This window comes from Mobula hypostoma, chromosome 19 (assembly GCF_963921235.1).
Source record: "Mobula hypostoma chromosome 19, sMobHyp1.1, whole genome shotgun sequence".
NCBI lineage: Eukaryota > Metazoa > Chordata > Chondrichthyes > Myliobatiformes > Myliobatidae > Mobula > Mobula hypostoma.
This window is the reverse complement of record NC_086115.1, coordinates 17,360,065-17,369,115: the sequence shown is the minus strand read 5'-3', so window position 1 is coordinate 17,369,115 and position 9,051 is coordinate 17,360,065.

Genomic DNA, 9,051 nt, shown 5'->3' with positions numbered 1-9,051 from the left:
ACATTGAAGTTTTTATTTTAAATATAGAGAGTGTGGAATACCCTGCCAGGGGTAGTGGGAAGGCAGATACATTAGGGACATTTAATAGATAGGCACATGGATGATAAAGAAATGGAGGGTTATGTAAGAGGAGGGAAGAGTTAGATTGATTTTAGAACAGGATAAGGTTGTCACATCATGGGCTGAATGGTCTACACTGTGATGTACTGTTCTATATCTAACTATGCTCAAATGATCTCTTCTGCTTGTCGGTGGGACATAGGAATCCCTCGGAGGGCATTGATTGGACAGAACTCTGTCTTTCCAATGTTCAGGAAGCAGCTAAGTGTCACAGGTAGATCCGAATGGCTAAACACAGCAGAATCTGTGTCAATCACTCATATTCAGACTGGCAGTCAGTAACTAGTGAAGTGCCTCGGGGAACAGTGCTGAGGCCCCAACTATTGATAGTCCGTATCAATTACGTGGACAAATGGCATGTGTGTACCACAGCTAAATCTGCAGATGTTACGGAGATAAGTGAGCCAGCAAGCTGGAAGGAGCACACAGGGGACAAAGAGAGGTTCAGTGTGTTTGAAGGACTTTGGCAGGTGGAATATAATATTGTGAAAAATGTGAGGTTCTCTACTTCGGAAGGAAGAATGGAAAGTAATCAGTATCTAAATGGAGAGAAAGTACAAAATATTGTGAGACAGAGGGATCCTTGTTACAGGAGAACAAAAAACACAAATAGTTAGCATGCATGTAATTGGCTAGCTAAAGCAAGGCATACAAAATGCTAGAGGGTCTCCGCAGATCAAGCAGCATCTATGGAAAAGAGTACAGTCGACGTTTCATCAGAACTCAGCAGATCAAGCAGCATTTATAGAGGAGAACAAGCAGTCAACATTTCAGACCAAGTTTTGACACTGATGAGATCACACCCGCGGAACTTGGTTTCCATGTTTAGGAAGGATGTGCTTGGAGGCAGTTGAGAAGTTGTTCACTTGGCTGATTCGCTGGGAAAAGTAGTGGTCGGGGGAACAAATGAAGAAAGGTTGCACTGGTTGAGCCTATATCCTGGAGATATACAAGGTAATCTCATTGAACAGAAGATTCTAAGGGGATTGCCATGGTGGACAGTGAGGGAATGTTTCCCTTAGTCAGGGTATCTAGAACCAGGAGGTATTGATTCTGAATACAAAGGGAGATGAGGAGGAATATCTTCTCTCAGAGGCTGGTCCAAGTTGGGTATTCTCTCCCCCAGAGAGCTGAGGAGGGTGATTCAGTGAATATCTTCTCTGATAGTGATGGTCATTTGAACTACGAGGGATGGAGGGGCAACATACAACAGACTTAACTCTGATGATAGGTCTTGTCTTGAAACATCAATTGTCTATTTCCCTCCATTGATGAAGGGTCATGGCCCGAAACATCGGCCATACTCTGTTCATGGATGGTTCCGCCGGGATTTGATTGAGTCACCCTTGACCTCTGAACCACTTCCATGCTCTCCCACACCCCACAGTCTCTTAGGAGACACGGGAGATCCTGCAAATGCTGGAAGTCCTGAGCAATGCACACAAAATGCTGGAGCAGCTCATTGGATCAGGCAGTATCTACGGGGGGAAATAGATAACCAATGTAAAGCAGTGTGGAAGAGGATAAATGGCCATCTCCTACTCCAGGATATCCTCCGCAGAAGGGTACACGTGAATCAGCTGGAATTTGTCCTCTGCAGACAGATTCGTGACTGCTGTTGCCAAGAACCATTGATCTTCAGAATTTAAAACTGACTTCAAATTCCTGTGCTTCCATCCAAGGAACTTTACATTTGAAGTTTGTACGTTGCTGAGTTAATTTATTATTGTCACATGTACCGAGGTACAGTGACTTGTCTTTCATACTGTTCATACAGATCAAATGCTTCCATCAGTGCAGTAAGGGGGTACATGGGAAAACAATAACAGAATGCAGAATAAAGTGTTACAGTCACGGAGATAGTGCAGTGCAGGCAGAAAATATGATGCAAGGCCATAATGAGGTAGATAAAGAGACCATTTTGTCATTCAAGAGTCTGATAACAGTGGGGTAGAAGCTGTCTTTGAGCCTGGTGGTCTGTGCTTTCAGGATTTTGTATCTTCTCCTTGGGGTCGGTGAGGTTTTTGATTATTCTTTCTGCTTTACTGACTCAGCAAGAAATACAGACAGAGTCCATGGAGGGAAGGCTGGTTCTGTGTGGCTTGCTGAGCTGTGTCCACACCTCCCTGCAGGTTTTGGTGGTCTCGGGCAGAGAATTTGCCATACTAATCCAGGAGGTGCTTGGATAGGATTTTACTGAACATCCTTTGCTTCTCCTCACACAACACAAAATATCAAACTTTCAATCGTGTCTGCCTGCCTCCAAGCAGTTGTCCTACAGCTTCCCCAAATTCCATTGAAAGCCTTCCCCCAACTCGTTAAACACCTCTGAGCCAGAACCTCGGGCATGACTGCTGGAACCCATCCTCGGCAGAACAGTCCGATCAGGGATGGATCGTTACCATGGTGAAGGGGCACTGGATGAAATAGGCTTGTTTTTCTTGGAATGGACGAGGGTGAGGGGGGATCTGGCTGATGTGTACAAACTTGTGCAGGGATGGAAAAGGTAGATAGTTGAGAAACATTTTCCACTCAGCAGAGATGTGTAAAAGCCAAGAGTACGGGTTTAAAATGAAGAGTCTTGGCCTGAAACGCCAGCTGTTTATTCCCCTCAATAGATGCTGCCTGGCTTGCTGAGTTCCTCCAGCATTTTACGTGTTTTGCTCAAGATTTCTAACATCATTAGAATCTCTTGTATTTATGGGTTTAAGATTAGTGCTAGAAGATTTAGTGAGAAAGAATGCGAGGAAGAATCTTTTTCTCCTGAAGGGGATTGGAAGTTGGATTGCGATGGATGGCGAGGCAGAGACTCTCACAACACTTAAGAAGTATTTAGATGAACACTTGAGATGTGTGGAAGTCTAGGAGAAGGAATTAGATGGCAGGTGCAATGGCTGGCATAAACAAGGTGGGCCGAATGTCCTCTTTCTGTGTTGCACGACTCTGTGACCCTCTCACACTGTATCTGGGCCATTAACTTGCAAATGTCTCAGGACAATTATACCTGGATAGGAGAGGTGGTACCTCCCTTTAATGAATCACTGAAGTGTCTCTGTTGGGACAAACCTCACTTCCCTCGTAATGTTTTCCGGCATCGACACCAGTGCTGACTTTAATCTCTCATCGGTGTCGGTAAGGTTACAATTTGAGTTGTGAAACATTGGCTTTGCCCAGATTTGAAAAAAAAAATCATCCTTGTCCTCAAATCTCTTCATGGACCCTCTACCGTTCCCAATCCAACCACACAACCTTGGAGATGTCTCCCTGAGTTCCACTCTGAATCGTCCCCATGTTCATTGTGTTTGAACCTGTGAGTGGTTCCTTAAACCGCCTGAACCCTCAGCTGAGAATTCCCTCCCTAAACCTCTCTGGCTCTCTTAGACAATTCCTTAAAATCTTCCCTTTCAACCTGCCTTATCCTCTTCAGAACACTGTAACTCGCTGTTGGTGCTGTTTCCCAACGCCCCCGTCAAGTTCAGAGTCATACATTGATAGGACAGCCTGCACCTTTTTCCCAGGGTGGAAATGGCTAATAGAGGGGAGGGGGGGGGGGCATGGTTTTAAAGCAATTGGAAGAAAGTATAAACGGGATGTCATAGGTAGATTTTTATAGAGAGTGGTGGGTGCGTGGAGCGTGGGGGGTGGTGGTAGAGCTAGATCCTTAGGGGCATTGAAGAAACACTTAGATTGGCACATGGCTGATAAAAATTGGAGGGATATGTAGGAAGAAGGATTAGATTGATCTTGGAGAAGGTTAAAAGGTTGGCGCAACATCATGGGCTAAAGTACCTGTACTCTGCTGTAGTTCTGTGGGCTACAGAGCCGTCTGCTGCTCTAATTCACTGCCTAGTCCTATCACCAGAAGCTCGCTGTTTCCAGGGAGCCTGTCCCTCAAACATGGAGAACTCCCAAACCTCAACACTCTGTCACCGTTTCTCACTGCCTCAGTGAAACTCAGATTCTTCACTAGAATATAAAACCTGCGGCACATGTCCCCGCTAAGCGAGGCACAGATGAAATGCTGGCATGGGAGCCGGACTTCAGCATTACCCATGGCGTTGAAGCCGTCGTTTGGAGTCACAGAGCACCGCTGCACAGAAAACGGTCCTTCACACCATCTAGTCTGTGCCAAACTGTTGTCTTACCTAGTCCCATCAACCCGCACCTTGTCCATACCCCTCCCATTCAAACTACCCCTAAATGTCGAAACCAGACCCCCATCCACCATTCCCGATGGCAGCTCATTCCACGTTCTCGCCGCCTTCCGAGCGAAGAACCCCCCCCCCCGGTCTAAATGTCTTTAAAGTGTTAAAATTAAACCTGCAGTCACCACCTCAGCTCGCAGCTCGTTCCACTAATGTCTATCACTAAATACTGAATGTCGCAGCACGGGATAAAACTTGCACGATTTAAATTTGTGATCAATTTCTAGAGAGAGAGGAGAAAAACAACTTAATGGAAATGCAATGTTTTCAGATTGAACATTTGAGACAGGGATTCATGTTAGCTTCAGGCAATGATACTTCAGATCCAGTTGTGAGGTGGAGTCAGTAATCCTGGTGTAGTCTACTTGCTCTCCCGTACTGGTGCCGGGCAATTGACTCACTGAAACTCGATCCAAACTCCCAGAGCAGTACGATGTGCCGCCGCGATCAAGGACATTTATACTGGAACCACCTCATTAACATTTCATTAGATTCAGACCATTACCAATTGTGAAATATTGTCTTGTTCTGTGCCACCGACACTGTCAGTGTGAGCAATTGTAGGAAGAGCGGAATGAGAGAGCCAGTGTGTGAATGCATGTTAACTCTGTGAACGGGCCTGTCGCTTTGACGGTGTGGAGGAGTGTGAGTGGAGAGGTTTATCAAACTGATCCGAAATAAAATAATGTGAACAGCAGGAACCTTGCTTCTTTGCAGTTTGAAGGTGAAACCTTCTATTTCCACACAATTTACAGGAGTGAAAGGGCTTTTTTTTTGAGAATCAGCCTCATATTGTGAGTGATTGGGCAATTTGTAACCGAACACTTTGTTAAGTATCACTGCGATGCTCCCTGGAATGACAGCATTGTGTCTGAAAGGCTGGGGCGATTACTATTGAATTTCAAAGTGAGCAGGTAAATGCCATTCCCAATTGCTTTTAAGTCAGGGAGACCCGGTCAAGCCAGGTGTCTGCGCCCTACCGGATTCGGCTGTACGTTGACACTGGGAGTACAAACCAGAGAAAGGGAAGGGCGGGGGTGTGACTGAGAGCAAGCGGGGGCTACACGGAGCAGTTCTGGTGAGGGGCTCCTTCTTCTGTCCCACTGACAGTTCTCAGACTGTTCCACTGGACCAGCATCTCAAGCCAGGCAAATACCTTAAAGAACACAAAAGAGTACCAGCACAGGACAGGCCCCTCAGCCCATAAGGTTGTGCCAAACCAATTATGCTAATTACATTCAATACCTTCTGCCTTCACATGGTCTGTATCTCTCCATTCTCTGTATATCCCCGTGTCTAAGAACCTCTTAAATGTCTCTATTTTATCTGCTTCCACCACCACTTTAAATATCTCTAATTAAATAATGAACGAATCGCCCTCGGCAGCACATTCCAGTCACCCAGCACTCTGTGTGTAAAACTAAACCCGCCCGGCACATCTCCATATAACCACATAACAATTACAGCATGGAAACAGGCCATCTCGGCCCTTCTAGTCCATGCCGAACGCATACTCTCACCTAGTCCCACCGACCTGCACTCAGCCCATAACCCCCCATTCCTTTCCTGTCCATATAGCTATCTCCTTTGACTTTACCCCCTCTCACCTTCGTAGACAGTTCAATTCTGTGGAAAATGTGTTGTCTGTCTAATCGATCAATGTCCATTATCATTTTATAAACCTCGGTCTGGTCTCTCCCCAGCCTCCACAGTTCCAGAGCAAACAACCACAGTTTGTCTCACCTCTCCCTATAGCAGATGCCCTCTAATCCAGGCTGTATCCTGTTGAACCTCTTCTGCACCCTCTCCAAAGCCTCCACGTCCTTCCTGTAGTAGTGTGACCGGAACTGAATGCAATCCTGAAGATGCAGCCTAACCAGAACTTTGAAAAACTGCAACATAACAACTCTTGAACTCAGAGCCTCAGAAAATAAATGCAAGTATGCCATGTGGCTCCGAACTGTCACATGAGATCCCCCTTCTGAAACGTAATTAGGTGTTACATCTATTTTTATTAATGATAAATTAACCAAGATCCACCCACCTCTCCATGTGTCCCTCACCGCTACCTACCCACCCTCTCCCTCTCCCCCACCCCACTGAGCATTAGAGTATAAGACATAGGAGATGAATTATGCCATTCAGCTCATCGAGTCTGTTCCACTCTTCCATCATAGTCGATTTATTATCCCTCTCAACTCCATTCTTCTGCCTTCTCCATATAGACTTTGACACCCTTTTAATCATGAACCTATCAATCTCTACTTTTCAATAATCCCAATGATTTGGACTGCACAGCTGTTTGTGGCAATGAATTCCACAGATTCACCATCTTCTGGCTAAAGAAATTCCTCCTCACTCTGTTCCAAAGGGACGTCCTTCAACGCTGAAGCCATGCCCTTTGGTCCTGGACTCGCCCGCTATTGGAAGCATCCTCTCCATACACGCTCTATCTAAGCCTTTCAATATTCAATAGGTTTCAATGAGATCCCGCTCCTCATTCTTCCAAACTCCAGGGAATACAGGCCCAGAGCTATGAAAAGCTCCTCTTTCGCTAACCTTTTTTGTTCCTGGGAACAAACATCCTCATAGATCTCCTCTCGACCTTCTAAAATGTCAGCACATCCTTTCACAGATATGGGGCCCAAAACTGCTCACAGTGGGGTCTAACCAATGCCCCATAGAGCCTCAGCTTTGCTTTTATATTCTAACCCTCTCAGAACGAATGCTGACATTGCATCTGTCTTCCTTACCACATACTCAACCTGCAAGTTAATCTTCAGGGAATCCTGCTCTTTGCACCTCCGATTTCCTGTTTAGAAAATACTCTATGCCTTTGTCCTTTCTATCGAAGTACATGACCGTACACTTCCCGACACTGTATTCCATCTGCCACTTCACTGCCCATTGTCCTTATCTGCCTGAGTCCTTCTGCAGACTTCCCCGCTTCCCCCATACTACCTGTCCCCACACCTATCTTTGTATTGTCTGCAAATTTGGCCACAGAGTCATCAATCCGGTCATCCAAATCATTGACATATAATGTAAAAAGAATCAGTCCCAACACTGATCCCTGTGGAATACCACTAGTCACTGGCAGCCAACCAGAAAAGGCCCCCTTTATTCCCAAATTCTTTGCCTCCTGCCAGTCAACTAATACTCTATCCAAGCTAGCATCTTTCCTGCAATACTATTGGCCCTTAACTTATTAAGCAGCCTCATGTGTGGCACCTTATCAAAGTTCTGAAAATCCAAGTAAACATCTTCCCTTTGTCTATCCTGACTGCTATTTCCTCAAAGAATTCCATTTGAATTGTCAGGCAGGATGTCCCCTTAAAGAAGTGATGCTAATTTTGATCTGTTTTATCAATGCCTCAAAGTACCCCGAATCCTCATCCTTAATAATTACCTTCAACACCTTACCAACAACTAAGGTCAGGCTAACTGGCCTATACTTCCTGTCTTTTATCTCCCTCCCTTCTTAAAGAGTTGAGCAATGTTTGTGATTTTTCTAGTCCTTCTGAACCATTCCAGCACCTTCTGACTCTTGAAGGATTGCTACTAATGGCAACAAAACCTCTTCGGAATCCTGGGGTGCGGTCTATCTGGTGCAGCTGACTTAGTCATAGAACTGCAGGGCACTATAGCAGAGAAATAGGGCCCTTGGCCCATCTAGTCCATGCTGAACTATTATTCTGCCGTATCCTATCAGCCTGTACCCACATCATAGCCCTCCATAAACCTCCCATCTATGTACCCGTCCGAATTCCTCTTAAATGTTGAAATAGAACCTCTTTGCACAGTCTCACCACCCTCTGTGAGGAAGACCCTCCTCGTGTTTCTCTTAAACATCACACTTTTCACCCCTAGCTCGTGACCTCTCATTCTAGTCTCACCAAACCTCAATGGAAAAAAACACTCTTACACTTACCCTATCCATAATCCTTCTTAATTTTGTATACCTCTGACAAATCTCCCCTCATTCGCATGTGTTCTAGGGAATAAAATCCTAACCTGTTCAACCTTTCCCTAAAATCAAAGGTTTACAAGACTTACCTCTGTAACTTCAGACTTTTCAGCCTATAAAGTTCCTTATCCTTAGTAGTAACAACTACGCTCAAATTTCCTGCATACTGTTTGGTTGGTGGCGATGGGGTGAAGGTGTGTTAATGGGGGATGGAGAGTTCGGGTCGGCGGGGAAGGGCAGACGGTGGGTTGGTGATAGCGGAGTTGTGGAAAAGGTGTAGGTGGGGTGGGAAAGAGGGTTGGTCGATGGGAGGTGGGGATGAGGGTGAGGGATGTGGGTCGGCTGGACAGACTTCCTTGGTGACCGCAGTGTGTAAAGGAGAAAGAGAGGGAAGATTGAGGCGTATAAAGTAACGAGAGCCTTGTTATAAACAGCATGAGCCCATCTGACTAACAGAGCGGTCAAACCCCGGGGCAGTGGTTTACATACTTTGTGGAAGGATTAAACAGGAAGAGGGGACATTTTCTCATCTGGAGGAGTTGGCCTGGAACTCACCATACCCCACCCCTTCCCCCAAATACAGGACTGAGAAGCCGTGACCTACAGTCAACGGAGCGCTGCTGTCAGATTTCAGGTTTCTGGCGCGATGGACCAAATGGCCTCCTTTAGCCCTGTCCATTACCCGCCATCTACACCGCCGCCCCGGTGTGAATTCCGTTCTCTTAAGTCCGGGCGCAGGGATCTTGTCCGGCGCCATGA